We start from the raw sequence: 18,809 nt of genomic DNA on the forward strand, positions 1-18,809 counted from the left end.
ATGAAGATAAGCGGACTGTTAGCTGACCGCATTCCGTGAGTGCCACCGTGCCCAATGGCTCGGCCTTGCTTGAGGTGGTCTTTTATAGCTGGGTTGAGTGGTGGCGCTGGGCACAGGTCATGCGCACAGCCCATGTTCCCAGCGTCCGCGCAGGTGGATGATGAGTGATGCAGCACGGGGTCCCATGACTTGAGCGGCACGGAATCTCGTTGTAGGTTGATAGCGGTGGCATTCCCGGCGCATGTTGTTCCGGCTTGTCCTGGTGGCTCGAAACTCGGACCAGCATAGAGCAGCAGTCCGGGCACAAGCTGTAGGATGAAGATAAGCGGACTGTTAGCTGACCGCATTCCGTGAGTGCCACCGTGCCCAATGGCTCGGCCTTGCTTGAGGTGGTCTTTTATAGCTGGGTTGAGTGGTGGCGCTGGGCACAGGTCATGCGCACAGCCCATGTTCCCAGCGTCCGCGCAGGTGGATGATGAGTGATGCAGCACGGGGTCCCATGACTTGAGCGGCACGGAATCTCGTTGTAGGTTGATAGCGGTGGCATTCCCGGCGCATGTTGTTCCGGCTTGTCCTGGTGGCTCGAAACTCGGACCAGCATAGAGCAGCAGTCCGGGCACAAGCTGTAGGATGAAGATAAGCGGACTGTTAGCTGACCGCATTCCGTGAGTGCCACCGTGCATTATGAGGCACGCCGTAGTGGAGGACGCCGGAAATTTCGACCACCTGGGGTTTTTTACGCGCACCTAAGTCTAATCACACGGGTGTTTTCGCATTTCGCCCCCATCGAAATGCGGCCGCCATGGCCGGGATTCGATCCCGTGACCTCGTGTTCAGCAGCCCAACACCGTAGCCACTGAGCAACCACGGCGGGTGTTGACACAGATAGATCGACACAGCAAAGTCGCTGTTACTCAAGCGCGGCAGATTTGTCTCAAAACTCAGAGCGCGTATCAAAAGTACATTTACCGATGGATAAGCGCTACATGCCGGTTCATGCAAACGACGCATTGCAGCAGGAGCAGAGAACGCGTGGCGCGTGACGAAAGACGCGACTGCAGCGCCCATAGTTCCAGTGACAGCCGTTGCGGCCACGTCGGCAAGTGGGCTCGCGTACGGAACTGCGAAACTGAAGTGTATCTATGAACGTTGTTACAAAGTGGAGTAAAAAATAGAGTGGAGGCAACCGCAGCGCCACCTACGGCGTTGGCGACGCGAATCAAGGACGCCGTAGTAGACTCTTTTGGCAGACACTGTAGGGACGCGTTGCCGGCGCTCGTGTGTGGTGAAAGCGGTCTGCGACGTGGCTACAGTGCACGCCCACGCGGGCCTCATCTTGAAAGCGATCTGCGATGTTTGCACAGTGTGCTTATTGCCCGTAGCTTCGTATGTGCTGTGTTTTCGACGTTTTGTAGGCGTTGAAGCGGCATATGCGCGGAGGTCAATTGGTTCGCGGCTGCAGCCGCGATTCGTTACTCCAGCCTTTTCACAGACAGTTTCCTCTGTCATCAGCGATGTGTGTTCATGTTTACCAGTGCGGGCGTGACACCGTGCTGATTAATTTAGTTAAAACACGTTGACAGGCTAGTTGGTTTCAATCCATGATAGAATGCCTAAGCGTTACTGAACAAGGACGCAGAATGAAGCAGCCACACAACGACAGTGCTGTCTCCGTGTGTCTGTTTCTTTCTACGTCCTCGTTGAGTTACGCATACATGTACTATGATTGTTAATTCAGTTCGTAAGCGAATGTTTAAAAGTTTATACGGCCGATAAAACTACTATTCTTACTTCGTGCAGCTATCTACTAATTTGCTATTGCAATCGCTGCTTCGCCTTTCCGGCGGAACTGCGAATTTTGCTGTGGATACCAGGATATTGCGCACTATATATATATATATATATATATATATATATATATAGCGCTTAATCAGATGGCAGGCAGTTTGGCTAAGACGGTGCTAGGCGGGCCAGTAGGTGTTTTTACATCCAATCTTACTCTACTGGTGGTGACAAAATTCCGAAGACAAGTCCTAGGTCGAAAAAATTACTTCCTCCTCGCTGCACCGGATCGCGGACATGTAGCGGTTCCCTGGAATATGCAGTTGTGCCCCTCTCGGCAGTGCGAAGTTGCGATTAACCTACGATGAAGTCCAATAGCCCAAATAAATCTGTACATGAGTAGGTTTGTGTTCGCACCGTCGAACCTTTCTGCGTCATGTCGGGATGTAGAATTACTGGACCATTTCCTTTTCGATAGCGCAACATATTATTCTGAAATAAATACCTACTTAGAGTAGCCCCTATAGCCTATGGACCTTCATCTGTCGTTGATTGGTATTTTCCCTGTTGGTGCAAGTGACTTGGCCGATCGCGAAAACAAGTGTGTCAGATGGAACATCAGTACATCATTGCTACAGGGAGGCTCCCGTGAAGACTCACCGTCCTCAACGCGCAGGGACTGCTTCGTCCTCCCCCACTACATGTGTGTAGGGCAAGAGACGGGCACCCCAGTTCGGTGGAATAATGAAGTTACAAATAAATATATCAGTCATGTGAAACGCCTTTTGCTTTTTAATAATATTAGAATGCATTTTTCCGTAACTTAGCAGCTTCGTCAAAAATTGACACGACCATATTCCGCAAGAACAAAAAAATAATGTATAAATGTTATAGTTTAAATTCAAGTAGTACTGACCAATGAGTGTATGGGGAGCAAGGAGTTACTATGATGTTTGCATTGCGAACCATCGCCAATACCTCCTCGTGGGTGCGGGCCATAAGTCGAATGCGACGACGACGACGACGACAACAACAAGCAGCGTTACAACAAGAGCCTGTTCTAGCGGCCTCACACTACAGGTAAGTGTGAATTGCTTCTCTCAACTTTTTGATAAGACGCTAGAATAAATAGTAAGCTCACTTGTGGCGGAAATAATTTAACATGCAGCCTCATTTTGTGTCGCTAAACATGCATTGTATGTTTGCTGCCCACAGGCAACATGAGTCGTTAGGTCTTGCTTGACCGTGCACCGCCTTTGGTGCTACGCCTGTTTCGCTATTACTCTTCGGTAACTTTTATTGTATAAAACGCGAAACATGCAGTCGCAGGAGTCCACAGTGCACCAAAACTACGAGATACGCATCCCGGGGTGTTTAAATGAGAAAGTAGTAGTAAAAGGGCTCCTAGGCGGTGAAACACAGTGAAAAATCTTTCACACCACCCCAAAGGTGCCGACAATCCAGATAGCATAGGCTTTAGGCCACAAGGTGTGAAACCGGGGGCAGGGTGGTAATCCACGATGTGCCCAGCGCGACAGCCGACAAAGGACGGAAAGGCATGACGGAGACCAAGCACTGACTTACATATGAGCTTTATTTGCGTGAAAAACACAGGTATATATACATACGCTGACGTGATCACTATCGCACTGGGCTATATATATATATATATATATATATATATATATATATATATATATATATATATATATATATATATATATATATATATATATATATATAAATATATGTATATACATAAATAGCTTGTGGATTAGAAAGTATTCTCGAACCTCTCTTTCGTTGTGCGATCTGAAAGTGCTAGTGATTAGGTTGCCAAAAGAGTGGCCCGGGATAGTGACATGTTGGGTTAGCGGAACATTAGGAAAGCTCACGGCATGCGATCGATGAACGCAGAAACGCAATCTAAAGGCTGCTTCTGTTGTCCAATGTACTGTAGTTTGCACGCTTAACATCCTAGCATATAGATAACATTGGCTGTGTCACAGTCGAAGTCCCGTTTTATCTTATGGCTAAAATCTGACGTGGTGAGTTAGTTTCCTTGCTGCAAATGGCTGTGCAGGGCCGGGGATAGAGAGGCTGTAGAGCAGTTGGCGACAGGGGGGCACATGATCGGCGTTGGCAATCGGGGTCTGTTCTATATGAATGCTGCGAGGTCTATGGGCTGTGGACTGAGAACGGCCAACGCGGTGGTCAAGCAGCAGCAATAGAGCCAGCACGAGCGGCGTGTGCCCAGCACTGGGCATGATGACTGGCCAGCGTTCGCCGTCTTCACTGCAGTTAGTCCAGGGAACTAAAAGGAGCCGTCCGGGCGACCTAAGAGTTTACCATGATGAGCGGGTCGTAACTACGTTGTTAGGCGCTGCACAGGGACAATATATCGGTAGCGCAAGTCCGAGGACGGCATGACTAGTTCGATGACGTAATTCACGGGAGATGTGCGCTCGATGATGCTGTAAGGGCCTTCTTTGGCAGTAGAACTGAAGAGAGACGATCTGCACTGACAGGAACTGGCAGCCACACAAGTGCGCAAGGAAGGAAAGTGGGCACGTTGGTGTTGTCGGGGCGGCTGCTCCGCTGGAGTTCCTGGTAAGTTAAAAGGAAGCTGAAGAGTCTGTCGAATTCAATAAGACGCTCATATACGCATGCGGGAACCTTATAAACCATGTAGGTAAAATTTGGGTTCTTTTTTCAGTTAGGAGCGACGTAATCGTCGGTTAAAATTGCGCTGTAGCTCCGCCCCCCGTCGAATGCAGCGCGCTGCTGCTGACGCTGACGATGCGAGCGGAGAACGGAAACCGTGGTGTTGTGACGTCAACTCTAGTGTTTTGTTCCTTCGCAGCCTGCGCGACCGTGCCTGACCGCGCTTGTTTCTGCGTGCGTGCCATCGTAATCTGCTTCGATCGACCCTGCATTTGTTTGTTGGTGCGTCTGCGTGTATGTAGAGTGGAAGTCAACGCGCAGTTGCTGTATATGGCCACAGAATCTTGTTTCTACCATCACCGGTAGAAACAAGTGCGAACTCACTAGACTTATAATAGAAGCCGAGCAGATTGATGCCCTAGGGGATACACGTATCAGCAAACCATCATTGGCTCTCTCTGAAAAAGAACTGAAATTTTTGCGCATGGCCTAACATATCACAAAATGTACCGCTCTGATTGTTAATCTGTTCACGTGGCTGTGACTCATGTTGTCTGAGTGTATAAGTACGACCTGGTTTTCGACAATAAACAGTGCTGGAAGTTAGCGCTGTGTGTGTCCCCTTGTGTCTTCTCTTGTCCCGTCTTTGAATCGCGCTGCCATACTCCCCTTGAAGATTCATCATTCCCTCATGCTCGCATGATCTCGTCTGATGCTTGGAGTTCCCCTTCAGCCACAATGTGGTAATTTATTGCGCACGCGCCGAAATAGAACCCTCCTCGTTGTCAGACTTGACGCTCGCCCGCAGTCCTCCGACTTCGAAGAATCTACTCGTCAAAGACGGCTTCACATTGCCCGCTATCTCGTCAACGGTTGTGTCTGTTGCAACAGCCTCTCCGACACCGCTGCACTACTTTCTCCATCCGACTGCCTTAGCACCTGGAAAGGCCTATTGCAACCCTTTGCGACACTAGAAGTCACGGAGGGATCCAGCGCTATCTTTGTTAGCAACCCGTCCCCATTCACTGTGATATTCTGCGAGGGGAATGTCTTGGCAGCATGGAAGCCATTGAAGCCACGCAAGTTGTGCACGTGCCGGTGACACGTACTGCGCCACATACAGTACGCTCAGTACTATTTCTACGTCTGCTCCGTCACCCTTTGATCTATTGAGTTCCTCTATTGCTAATAACCTTACGCCAGCCCAACTCTCCCAGCTTCTGTGCCTGTTAGAATAATTTCGTTCTTCTTTCGACGTCGCGCAACCTTACCAGGGCCGGACGTCCACTGTTCCACATCGCATCGACACTGGGTCCCAACCGCCACCGCGGCAATGCACCTATCGGGTGTCTCCCGCAGAACGTCGCGTAATTGACGAGCATGTCGATGACTTGCTTCGACGCGAAGTGATTCGACTTCGAACAGTCCATGGCATCACTTGTCTTCCCTGTTGCGAAAAAATACTGTTCTGTAAGGTTCTGTGTGGACCTTCGGCACCTCAACAAGATTAGTAGCAAGAGCTTTTAACCGCTACCGCGAATTGAAGACGCCATTGACAGCCTACAAGGAGCAGAATTCATTTCGTACCCACGGCAGACGACGATCGACCAAATACAGTTTTGTCATGCATCGACGGCATGTGCGAATTTGACATCATGCCATTTGGACCTTGTAATGCACCAGCAACATTTAAGCGCATGATGGATACCGTTCTGTGCAGCTTGAAACGGCGTATATGCTTGTGCTACTTTGACTAATTCATTGCTTACGCTCCGGACATCCCCACGTGCCTTCAACGTCTCAGGCGTGATTTGAAGTGCTTGAGAAACGCCGGTCTACAACTAAATTTAAAGATGTGCCGATTAGCAGTGCGGCAGCCTACCATACTAGGTTACATCGTCTCCAAGGATGGAATTCTCCCCGATCCAGCCAAACTTCGGGCCGTTGCCTAATTTCATAAACCTACGTCCATCAAAGACGTGCACAGCGTTGTAGGTTTGTGTTCCTATTTAGGCGCTTCAGCCGAAACTCCGCCACCATCATATCGCCCCTCACGAAACTCCTTGGAAGCAGCGCGACACTCACTTCGTCGTCGTCAGAGTGCGACGAGGCGTTCGCAATCCTGCGCCGTTGGCCGACGTCACCTCCAATTTTGCATCACAGCGACCCGACATCCCGTACAGAGGTGCACACTGATGCCAGCATTGTTGGCGTTGGCGCAGTACATGCGCAGCACCTACACGGGTTTTCTTAATATCTTGCCGCTTATGCAAGTCGCACGCTTAAGAACACCGAGAGTAACTACATCGTGACGGAAAGAGAATGTTTGGCGACCGTATGGGCTCTTACTAAGTTCCGGCCATATCTGTATGGCCAACCATTTGACGTGATCATAGACCAGCACGCATTTTGTTGGTTGCCATCACTGAAGGACCTTTCAGGCTGCCTTGCCCGTCGCCAACTTCGCCCGCAGGACTACGGCACTCGCGTGCTCTACCGTAGCGGCCGCTAGCAATCTGACGTCGACGCCCTCTCGCGCTCTCCCCTGCCCGACGACAATACCCGCTGCTCCGTATCCTAGTTGCCCGTGCTGCCACCGACCTTCGCACCATCGCTTTCGAACAGCCCAAGGACCACTGGATTGTCTCACTGATAGACTTGCTCTCTGATCCATCGGCACAACCAACCATTCGCGCGTTGCGCCGTCAAGCCCACCATTTAGAATTTGTGACGACCTACTCCGTCCACGCAGTTACACCGCCGATGACCGCCAGTAGTTCCTAGCAGTACCCCGAAGGCTGCGTTTGGAAATATGCGCGTCATTGCACTTGGATTCATAGGGTACAACCTCGGGAGTATTCAAAACTGAAGATAACGTTCAGTTGGAAGTCGGCGCTTAGTCTCCTTCGTGCCTTTCCGCCTTTTTCGTCCTGTTGCGCTAGGTACATGGTTTACACGACAATCGCACGCTCTGCTTTCCGGAGATAACAATATGCAAATAATTTTTATGATAGTGCTCTTAAGTGTATTATGATATCACCGAAAATTCATGTTATTGGGATAATTTTTGTCACAGTTTGGCTTGGTGGCTACGATGAACACGGTGGAGGCAGGTGTAACAAATGCTTAATTAAGCAAGGGTTATGCGGCCGTCAAGAAATGCGGCTTCATAGAAGATGGTAGATTACAGCGTACGGCAAGATATGCCTGAATGGAAAGTCGGGCCACTGTGTCTACAGTCAAGTCCCCTGGTATTACCTTGGGAGTTTTTTTTTTTCAGAAGTTGCTGGGGACAATAATTTTTGAACATTTCTCGGTGTCGATTACACAACACCACGCCAGGAGTGTGACTGTTTATGATGACAGAAATGGAGCGAGGTTCATTTTGAGGTAGTGCGTGGAAAGAATGTACTGGTCCGAGGGTATCGGCATTTGTCATGCTGCCAGCAGAACAAGATACAGTTAGAAAACTATCAGGAAGGAAGTCCGCCTTCATTTCAAGCTCAGAGAACCCACTTGATTTAAAAAAGCGGGGATTTTCGGGCACACACATGTAACCTTCAAGAAGGTCCGGATACACGTGCTTTGAGAGTAAGCCTAATTTCCAGTGAATTAAGACAGTCGCAAAAATTTCTCCTGCAGTGGTGTCACACATGTAAAATGTAGTAAATGCAATGTAGAACTCTGTCCGACATCCCACGAGAATTGTCTGTACAAGTCCCATACTAAGCTGTAGTTGGCTTATGGCGAAACTAGTTGTTGTAGTGAAGCCTGCTATTGCCTAGAAACGACAGACCATTCCTAAAAAAGTTTATGTGAAGTATTTCATCTTCCTGTTGAATAAATTTAGGTTCGGAATTTTTTAAGGAAATTCGCGAAAAATAAACATTTTCTTTATTTCCTTTACTGTCACTTGAAAGGGATAGGATAAATTACAGAATCCTGCATGCTTTTTTTTCAGAGCCACCATTACTTGTTTGTTTGCTTCCATGCAATAAAGGAAATGCCTTACATGTGTTAGATATTTTTGCCTTACCCGTGGAGTTCCATTACCTTAACGATATTATTACCTTGATTATGGATTATATTGGCAACACGTACAAAATGGGGCTGAGAATGGTTCTCTGCTCATGAAAATTGATAATCTTGGTGAGAAAAATTAACGAATTTCTGCTTTGTGTCAGCTCAGCTTTCTGAGCTGAGCTGACTTGAGCTGCATCCAGTCGATAGACGATGCCGAGGCAAATGTGATACCGAGAGTCTGATGTTGACTGTCGCTCTCCAAATAACCTTATCAGCCCATTGAGGGAGATTTGGTTTCTACATGATAGTCTTTGTTACCGAATAACATTTCTTTTACCTGTTCTATGCATCTTCAGTAATATACAGTGTGGTTTAAATGGCGTAATATTTATAAATAACGCGAATATATACCCTATTACCTTTGGCTCATTTTTCCGAGAGTTTTGAGGTAAGAGATTGGTCTCTAGTCCAGATTAGTGAACGCCCTTTCATATTAGTTGCGATAGAATTTACGTAGGTAAACTTTGTGAAAGGCGAAATGTTTGCTTTTTTCTTTCATAATTTTTAGATCAACCGGCCACTCGGTACTTTGATAGCCGAGCTATTTCTCTCAACATGGCCGTTGCGCGTTTTTTTTTCAGTGTTCTGTCTGCGCTTCAGCATAAAATCATCAGCGACATATACGACGCTGAATTCTTCGGGCTGTGACTCAACATGGGTCCGCATAAATTAATGGTTAAAGTGATAAAAGAGCTTGGTGACCATGATGAACTTGTCATCAGTGAAGACCTGATTATCTTGAAACTCGAGGAAACGTGCAAGAATAAACGGCTCCTTCCTAATGCGGCTGAACTAAGCTCCGATTCAAGGCGCCTCAGCCTCAGTCAAGAAAGCGTCATAACTCACCGTGCATCTCTGGGAAATCTGAGATATGTCACTGCTCTGTTCGCTGGATGCCAGGAGTTCTCATCTTCAAAGGCATTCCTAGAATCTGTCAAACACGTGATGAAGAAGGTGGGCACCTTGGTCCTCGTACACAACAGGTACGATACCACACATTGCACTGTATTTCTGGCGTTAGGCACGTATTGGCATTCGAGCTTTTCAAAATCAATAAGTTGCTCCAATTTTCTTTCGGTTAAAGGCTTTATTCTAGAGTGCAAAGTTATCCTAACAACAATGACACCTGTGTCCGTTTTATTGCTTGTGGCAGAATAAGTATTAAACCTGTACACTTGAAGAGAGTTTCATGTTGCACGTAAGCAGCAAAATGAGCCCCACTCTAACGTCACAGTTCCTGATGCCTCACTCTGTTGACTAAAATCAAGTGCTACCAAGTACAAATACTTTCAATTACCTATCAACATGTGGATCATTTACTATGTCATTAAAAACTGGTTTATACATAGGATATGGTCTACCACTGCAACGTCTCCTACCCTCAATGAAAAACAGAAGAGGAGAGCTAGTGCTTTTTATTCAGATAGCAATAGTACGGACATTCTGGGCGGCTATTTGCAAAGGCTATCGCAAGGCCTGAGCGCCATGTGTTGCAAGTCGTGTGATCTGCTGTGGTTTTGGGGGCAAACATACGATGTCAATGACAAACATACGATGATTGAATTGAATTTAATAGAATTTTATTTTTCGTTCATTCAAACGAGGGTAGACTGAGACTAAAGGCATAAAGCCTGACAAAGGTCTTAGCCCCCGCGAACGACAGGTTTTACAGCAGGTCACACACATATGCACAGTCTTGCGCGTTACAACAGCGTTGGTTACTGTGAAAATTCATGGTAGCAATGTTCATGGTGATTCGATTCTTCAAATATAGGGTACAATGTGCAACAACGGCTAAGTGCAAGTAAGTATTGGAGATGCGAATGGTATGCTAAAATTGTACAGTTATACATGAGATAAACGTCAGCTAAATTATGGAGCAATACAGAGCAACAACATGCGCAAAAAAAGAAAGGAAACATCATAATTGTGTGCCAAAAGTAATAAAACAACGGGAACAATACGTGGATGCAAACATATTTGTGTTAATACAAAAGCCAACGATAGATAATAAATGAAATATGTGAATCCTGAAAAGAAAAAATATGTAATTCATGGCAGAAACATTTTTCATTTTATTACACGCATTCATTCAATTTTAAAGTGTATGTCTTCCCTATCTAACCAATCTCTTATTCTTTTTTTAAATGTCTGTAAAGAAGTGTTTAAGGACACAGATGAAGCTGGCATGATGCTCCTCATCATGCCAGCATCGTGGCGGCGACTAGTGGCACTCGCCTAGTCGCACGGATGAGCGGTGTCGCACGTGCCGCATGAATCAGCTCTTGGGAACGATGCCGGCGATGGGAATGGAAAACTTGCCACTGCGCAAAGGGACTCTCATCAACTTGTTCTCCAAGTGCCCGAAGGCAAGTAATTCGAATGTGCTTGCGTCGACATCGAAATGTCGATCCGACCTGCCGTGCTGGAACAGTACCCATGGCGCTGCGGTACTAAGCCCCTCGGCGCGGAATCAAAGCCGACCGCAGCGGCCGCAGTTCGATAGGCACGAAATGCAAAAAAAAAGTTATGCTTGGCTCTGCTATTGCAAACACCATGCGACAAGCGGAGCTGGGTGAACACCAGTAAAGTAGAGCGAAACCGCGCAGAAGACGCCCAAGCGCCAGCAACGCCTCGCTATCACGTCCGCCAAAGGCATCTACTACGGCGTCCGCGATTCGCGTGGCCAACGCTGTAACAGTCGCCACGGTTGTCTCTACTCTGTACGGAGTGGGGGTCGAGGAAAGAGAAACTTTTATTGACAAACGATTTACGTGCAATGGTCGGAGACCCTTTAGTCCAAGGCCCCGCTGGCCTCGGCCGCCCGCTTCACCTGTCGTATGAAGGACTGTTGTCATGCCAGGTCTGAGCTGGTTAGCTGTGCCTCCAATTGTTTTATTGTGTGGTGTGTTTTATCAAACGGGTGTGATTCACAATCCCAAGTAATGTGTTGTAGTGTTGGTATTCCTCCGCACCACGGGCAGTCGGGCCTGTATCGAGTGGGGAACATGGCATTCTCTAATTTAAGGTGGGGGAATACTCCAGTCTGAATCTTGCGCCAGCTTACGGCTTCCGCTTCACTGAGTTGTGGGTAAAGCGGAGGGTATATTTTTCTGGTTGTACGCTGATGAGCGAGAATCTCCCGGGCATTCGTTGGATTGGGTTCATTACAGTGGCGACCTGGGACCGTCCCAGTCGAGTCAGCCCGGTTAATAATACCTCAGGCTAGCGATTCGGCCTGTTCGTTCCCGTCAAGGCCTGTATGACCTGGACACCATAGGATCTGGTGATGATGGGCGAATTTCGTCGATATTATTGAGTGGCATGTTTTGGTCACGTGGCCCCTGAGAAAATGGCGACATGCTACTTGAGAGTCTGTTATTATGGTGATGCTCTTTTGCGTGCGTTCCGCGTGAGCGAGGGCCATTGCCACGGCGAAAGTTTCGGCAGCCGCCGGAGTACCTGCGTTGACGGATGCCGTAAATTGTTGCTGTGCTTTCGTGTCGACGATTGCCACTGCGTACCTCCTGATGTTCTTTTGGGCATCACTGGCGTTCGAGTGTACGTTCAGATACGCTGCTGCGTCCATGTATATTGTGTTGGACGTGGGATTATTTTCATACATTGTTCTAATATCTTGTGCGCGTGCTTTTCGCCTTGCTTTATTGTATTTAGGGTGAATGTTTTTGGGTATGGCGGCCACTGTTATTCGAGCTCGTGTTGAGGTTGGTAGTGGTAATACGCGTTCGCTGATAAATTGGGGGTGTGGAGAAATCGTACTCTTGTCAGTAGGGCCCGTCCTGCGTGAGTGTAGCTCAAGCGTTCCCTCTGGGAGATTAGTGGGGCTTGTTTTAGTTCTTCGAATGTGTTGTGTACTCCTAAGGCTAGCAGGCGATCTGTGGACGTCCCCTTGGGTAGACCGAGCACCGCTTTGTATGTTGATCTTATGATGTCGAACTGCCTTTCCTCCTCGGGACTAAGGAAGTGGTAAGGCAGGCCGTACGGGACTCGGCTTATCACTAGTGCTTGGACGAGCCTCAGCATGTCGTGCTCTTGCATGCCCACTTTCCTACAAGTTACGCAACGGATTATTTGCGCAATGTTATTTGTGGTAGTTTTCAATGTTTTGATGGTGTGGGATGCGCTCCCACTACTTTGGAGCCAGAAGCCCATGATCCGCATCACCTTTACTTCTTGTACCATGTGTCCTTCTACAACGTTGTTGACAGGTCCGTTGGATATGTAGCCCCTCGAGTGTACCCGAATGATCTGCGATTTTTCGGGGGCACGTTTGCGGCCACTGCTCCTCGAGAATTTGTCTACTTCCTCGGCTGCTTGCTGTAGCACTTGTTCTTTGTGTCCCAGAGAGCCCCTTGCTGCCCACAGCGTTATGTCGTCCGCGTACAGTGTGTAACCCAAATCGGGAATTTGGTCCAGCTGTCGCGCCAGGCGACACATCGCTATATTGAGCAGCAAAGGTGATATTACTGCCCCTTTGGGTTTTCCTCTACTGAGCTTATTAAACTTTTGGGAAGCGATCTGACCGATTCCTATTGTGGTGATGCGGTTGGCGAGAAGAGCCCGCACGTAGTTGTACGTTCGTTCTCCGCATCCCGTCAATTCGAGTTCCTCCAATGTTGTTTCGTGCGAAACATTATCAAATGCTCCCTTGAGGTCTTGTGCGAGCACTAGTCTTTCTTCTCCGCGGGCGATGTTAGCTATAACTTCTTCTCTCATCAATGAGAATGCGTCTTGACAGGATAGCCCCGTACGGATCCCTATCATGGTGTTTGGAAACCATCTTATTTGTTCAAGGTACCGCTGCAGTCTTATTTGTACTACTCGTTCGTACAGCTTACCCAGGCAGGACGTGAGAGAAATGGGCCTCAAAGCGTCTATTGAGGGGGTCTTTTCAGGTTTGGGGATCATAATAATTTTGGCGTGTTTCCATTCCAGGGGCAATTGGCCTTTGAGCCAGCTCTCGCCATTGAACAGTTCTGTGATTTTAGTCAGGACTCTAGCGTCCAGGTCCCGAAGCATCGCGTTCGTGATGGCATCAGTGCCAGGAACCGAGCTTTTGGCGGCTGCTTGAGCTGCCTCAAAGACTTTTGCATAGGTGAAAGGTACATCTAATTTGGAATTCGCCTTTCCAAGGTATGGTCGCGTCTCGTTTGGGGCGTCTGTGTTTAGTGGCGGTCCTATGTATCGTTCTTTCAGTTTGTCTAGTAGTTCCGCGTCTGTGCCTAGGAAACTGTCCGAGATGATTTGGTGTCGTTTGTTGTTTTCCGTGCGCGTGCTATCCGGGTCAAGCATTCCACGAAGGATGCGCCACGTGCAGCCGTTCCCAATGTCCCCGAGAGGGACCCGCAGAACGTAGCCCACTCATTTTTCGCCAGTTCGTCAGCGTGTCGTTGCGCTTCCTCCACCAGAACTGTTATGCGTGCACGTAGCTGTTTGTTGAGGCGTTGCTTTTTTCAATGCCTAAATAATCTGTGTCTTTCGTCCCACAAGTTTACTAGGTGGGAATCTACCACAGGGGCATCCGCCGAGCGCTCTATGGTTTTGGTGGTGTCCTTGTATGTTGAATGGATGAGTTTTATCCATTCTTGTATGTTGTCGGGAGTCTTTGCTGTGTCGAGGTTCCGTTGGAGCTCCCTGTCTTTTGACCAGTCGGTTAATTTCGTTGTGCCGATTGTTCTACGTAATTTGGAGGTGGAGAGTGAAATACGAATCAGATCATGATCACTCCCCAAGTTTTCGTTTAGTGATGCCCCCTCTGCGTCTTTGATATTTAGTGTGTACGCGCAATCGGGTGTTGCGTCCCTGCTCACGCTGTTACCTGTGCGTGTGGGTGTGTCTATGTGGTTTGCTGTCTGCATGCCGAGGTTCTCAACCGATTGCTCAAGTAGGGCTCCTTCAGGGGATGTGGACGCGTAGTCCCGCATTGTATCTTGCGCGTTGAACTCGCCCAATATCACCATCCGGTCTTTGGTGCCCGCTATGGTCTTAGCGTCCGATAAAATTTGGGGTAGGTCCAGACCTTTGCTTTTGGGAGGGATGTAAATGTTTGTTATGATGCTGCGTGCTTTGCCTCTTTTCCGCGGTAGCACGCTGATCGTTACGGAATTGGTTTCCCAAGGAATATCATTTGTGCCGTGATTGTCTTGCTCACCAGCGTGGCAACTTTAGTATGTTGGGGGTTGCTCAGAATCGGGTTTCGGTGGAGCCGATGTGAGGCACGTCCGCTCCGTCTGGTCCCCTCTGGCGTTCTCACGGGGGGCGAGGAGGACGTCGAGGAAACCTAGCAGCCGCCGAAGATGGATGACCCTTCTCCCTCGCCTGACCCTCCAGCCTCACGCGCAACAGGATAGGGCGCGCATCAGGGATGCGTCCTCGCTCGTGTGCGCGCCGCTTCTCCCCGCTAGGCTCCACCCACCATCGCCGCGTTGCTATGCTGAGAGATGCTATTTTTCTCTCCCTTCTTTCACTCTCTCTCTCGGCTATTTCTCTCCCAGATGGGCGAAGCTGCGCACGTCAAGAGAAACCCAGCGAGGTTCTAACAGCTCCACTGTAAAACGCCTGTGCAACATGCATTAGGTGCACATTAAAGGTGGAGGCGCTAAAAAGTTCATTTTGTAGACGTGAACGGTGTTGATAGAGTTGATAATACGAGCAAGCTGCTGAGCGCAGCGCTGTTACGAATTCTTTACTCACTCGCTGTGAGTGACATCATCATCATCATCAGCCTGGTTACGCCAACTGCAGGAAAGAGGCCTCTTTCGTACTTCTCCAACTACACCGGTCATGTACTAATTGTGGCCATGTTGTCCCTGCAAACTTCTTGATCTCATCCGCCCACCTCACTTTCAGCCGCCCCCTGCTACGCTTCCCTTCCCTTGGAATCCAGTCCGTAACCCTTAATGACCATCGGTTAGCTTCCCTCATTACATGTCCTGCCCATGCCCATTTGTTTTTCTTCATTTAAACAAAGATGTAATTAACATGCATTTGTTCCCTCACCCAATCTGCCCTTTTCTTAGCCCTTAACGTTACACCCATCATTATCATTTCCATAGCTCGTTGCGTCGTCCTCAATTTAAGCAGAACCCTTTTCGTAAGCCTCAACTTCCTTCTTTATAATTGAGTACTGGTAAGACACAGCTGTTATATACTTTTCTCTTGAGGGATAGTGGTAACCTGCTGTTCATGATTTGAGAATGCTTGCCAAACGCACCCCAGCCCATTCTTATTCTTCTGATTATTTCCGTCTCATGATCCGGATCCCTGGTCACTACCTGTACCAAGTAGGTGTATTCTCTTACCACTTCCAGTGCCTCGTTACCTATCGTCAACTGCGGTTCTCTTCCAAGACTGTTAAACATTACTTTAGTTTTCTGCAGAATAATTTTTAGACCCATCCTTCTTTGCCTCTCCAGGTCAGTGATCTCGCATTGAAATTAGTCCCCTGAGGTACTAAGCAAGGCAATATCATCAGCGAATCTCAAGTTACTGAGGTATTCTCCATTAACTCTTATCCCCAATTCTTCCCACTCCAGGTCCCTGAATACCTCCTGTAAACACGCTGTGAACAGCATCGGAGAGATCGTATCTCCCTGCCTGACGCCTTTGTTTATTGAGATTTTGTTGCTTTTTTTATGGAGGACTACGGTGGCTGTGGAGCCGCTACAGATACCTTTCAGTATTTATACATACGGCTTGTCTACACCCCGATTCCGTAGTGCCTCCATGACTGCTGAGGCTTCAACCGAATCAAACGCTTTTTCGTAATCAATAAAAGCTATATATAAGGGTCGGTTATATTCCGCACATTTCTCTATCACCTGATAGTGTGAATATGGTCTATTGTTGAGCAGCCTTTACGGAATCCTGCCTGGTCCTTTGGTTGACAAAAGCCTAAGGTGTTCCGGATGCTATATGCGATTACCTTTGTAAATACTTTGTAGGCAACGGACAGTAAGCTGATTGGTCTATAATTTTTCAAGTCTTTGGCGTACGCCCTTTCTTATGGATTAGGATTATGTTAGCGTTCTTCCAAGATTCCGGTACGCTCGAGTTCATGAGGCATCGTGTATACAGGGTGGGCAGTTTTTCTAGAACAATGTGCCCACCATCCTTCAACAAATCTGCTGTTACCTGATCCTCTCCAGCTGCCTTCCCCTTTGCATAGCTCCCAAGGCGTTCTTTACTTCTTGCGACGTTACTTGTGGGATTTCAAATTCCTCTAGACTATTCTCACTCAAATTACCGTCATGGATGCTACTGGTACTGTATAAATCTCTATAGAACTCCTCAGCCACTTGAACTATCTCATCCATATTAGTAATGATATTGCCGGCTTTGTCTCTTAACGCACACATCTGGTTCTTGCCTATTCCTAGTTTCTTCTTGACTGCTTTTGGGCTTCCTCTGTTCATGAGAGCATGTTTTTTTATCCATGTTATAGTTCCTTAATTCAGCTGTCTTACGCTTGTTGATTAACTTAGAAAAGTTCTGCCAGTTCTATTCTAGCTGTAGAGTTAGATGCTTTCATACATTGGCGTTTCTTGATCAGATCTTTCGTCTCTGCGATAGTTTACTGGTATCCTGTCTAACGGAGTTACCAGCAACTTCTACTGCATAGTCCTTAATGATGCCCTTTATATTGTCGTTCATTTCTTCGACACTAAGGCCCTCTTCCTGAGTGAGCAACTTAGAAGGGGACATATTATTTTTTTCAATACGTTGCACTCGAGCTCAAAATTTCCAAATAATATAGCGTAGCATAGGGAATCGCTCATGCTCACGCCATTAAAGACCAGCCCCCGCAGGGGCGTCTGCGTGAGCAGGCGTTTGGTGTGTTGCGACACCACGTACCCGAGCACCCGAGGGTTGGACCCTCCCGCGTGTAGCCGTGTGCGGCTTAGCCGTGTCCGGGGAAAAGGGGATCCTGGAGGTTGAGCCAATGCCGGGTGTTTGGACCTTTACGGCCCCCCGGCGGCGGCAACACACCTCTTTGGCCTCGGCTTCACGTAGACGGCACCCCCGGACTTACCCACCCGGGGGAAATCGGTAGTTGCCTTTTCCTGTCCCCCTCTCCACTCTTCGTCTTTCTCTCTCACTTTGAATCTTTCCTGTCTTCTACTCACTCCAATTTCTTCTAATTTTTCCAGGCAGCAAGGGTTAACCGTGTGTATCTACCCAGCCTTGGGTACATATATTAGGTTATAGTGGCGTTGTATAGCTGACGTATACAGGTATGTTCCTAACCTCGTAGCGTCCCCCTGTTGGGCTCGGTCGTGGGTGGCTACCATCGCCGCTGAATATTCCAAGAATACATGGCAAATGCATTCCCCCCCCCCCCCCTGCAGATCGTCCTATCAAAAGAGGGCGCACCGAAGGAATTTTTTATTTCACTTTGAAAACCAACACAGAAACGTTCCCACGCTACCATGTAATCCACAGTGAAGGATCTCTGCCAATGAGAAAACTATCGCCATTCCTAATAGCAAAATGCCTAGTAGAAAAAATTGGAAAGCAATACAAAGCTTCAAAGATGTCAAGTGGGGACCTCCTCCTTGAACTCAAAACCAAAGATCAAGTTGCAAAGCTCGCTGATCTAACCAGTGTCGGTAACATCAAAGTCACAATCTCAGCTCACCGTTCTCTCAACACAAGCAGAGGTGTAATATCAGAAGAAGATTTCTTAAACCTAAGCAATGAAGAACTCCTGGAAGGTTTCCAAGAACAAAATGTAATCAAAGTTCAAAGAATAACTCTCCGAAGAAATGACGAACAAATCCCGACCAAACACGTTATACTTACCTTTGGTACCAGTATTGTACCTACTACACTTGATGCAGGCTATCTAAAGATCAACGTAACACCGTATATCCCAAACCCGAGGCGGTGTTTCAAGTGCCGGAGATTCGGACATGCATCGCAATCATGCAGAGGTAAATCGACATGTGCAAAGTGTAGTGCCAATGAGCATCAGTCGGAAAACTGTAATGCTGCTCCACACTGTACAAACTGCAAAGGAGATCATCCAGCATATTCACGATCTTGTCCCTGCTGGAAGAAAGAGAAAGAGATAATTGCACTTACAGTGAAAGAGAAGATTTCCTTTTATGAAGCAAGAAAGAAACTAGCACACTTACCTCAAACAACCTACGCCAGTGCGGTGCGACAGGGGACAGCACCGCAGTGGTCTCAGGAGTCTACAGGAACCGCAGTCAGTGGCCCAGTAGTAACTCCATCCGTCCCCTTGGTGGCAGCAGCCA

The 18,809-nt window shown here is 47.9% G+C and overlaps 1 protein-coding gene across 3 annotated transcripts in view; it reads left to right on the forward strand.

Moving 5' to 3' along the window:
- Positions 1-2,764: 2,764 nt before the first annotated feature.
- LOC135908774 (uncharacterized) overlaps positions 2,765-18,809 on the forward strand; it is a 94,102-nt gene continuing 78,057 nt past the window's right edge. For 2 of the 3 annotated variants that reach the window (XM_070522411.1, XM_070522410.1), the window contains exons 1-2: positions 2,765-2,862; positions 9,111-9,512. The gene's annotated coding sequence lies outside the window, so the exon portion shown is untranslated. Of the gene's footprint in view, positions 2,863-4,310; positions 4,393-9,110; positions 9,513-18,809 lie in introns of all 3 variants that reach the window. The other variant, XM_070522412.1, reaches the window with a different exon arrangement.

Source organism: Dermacentor albipictus, chromosome 7 (assembly GCF_038994185.2).
Source record: "Dermacentor albipictus isolate Rhodes 1998 colony chromosome 7, USDA_Dalb.pri_finalv2, whole genome shotgun sequence".
Classification (NCBI taxonomy): domain Eukaryota; kingdom Metazoa; phylum Arthropoda; class Arachnida; order Ixodida; family Ixodidae; genus Dermacentor; species Dermacentor albipictus.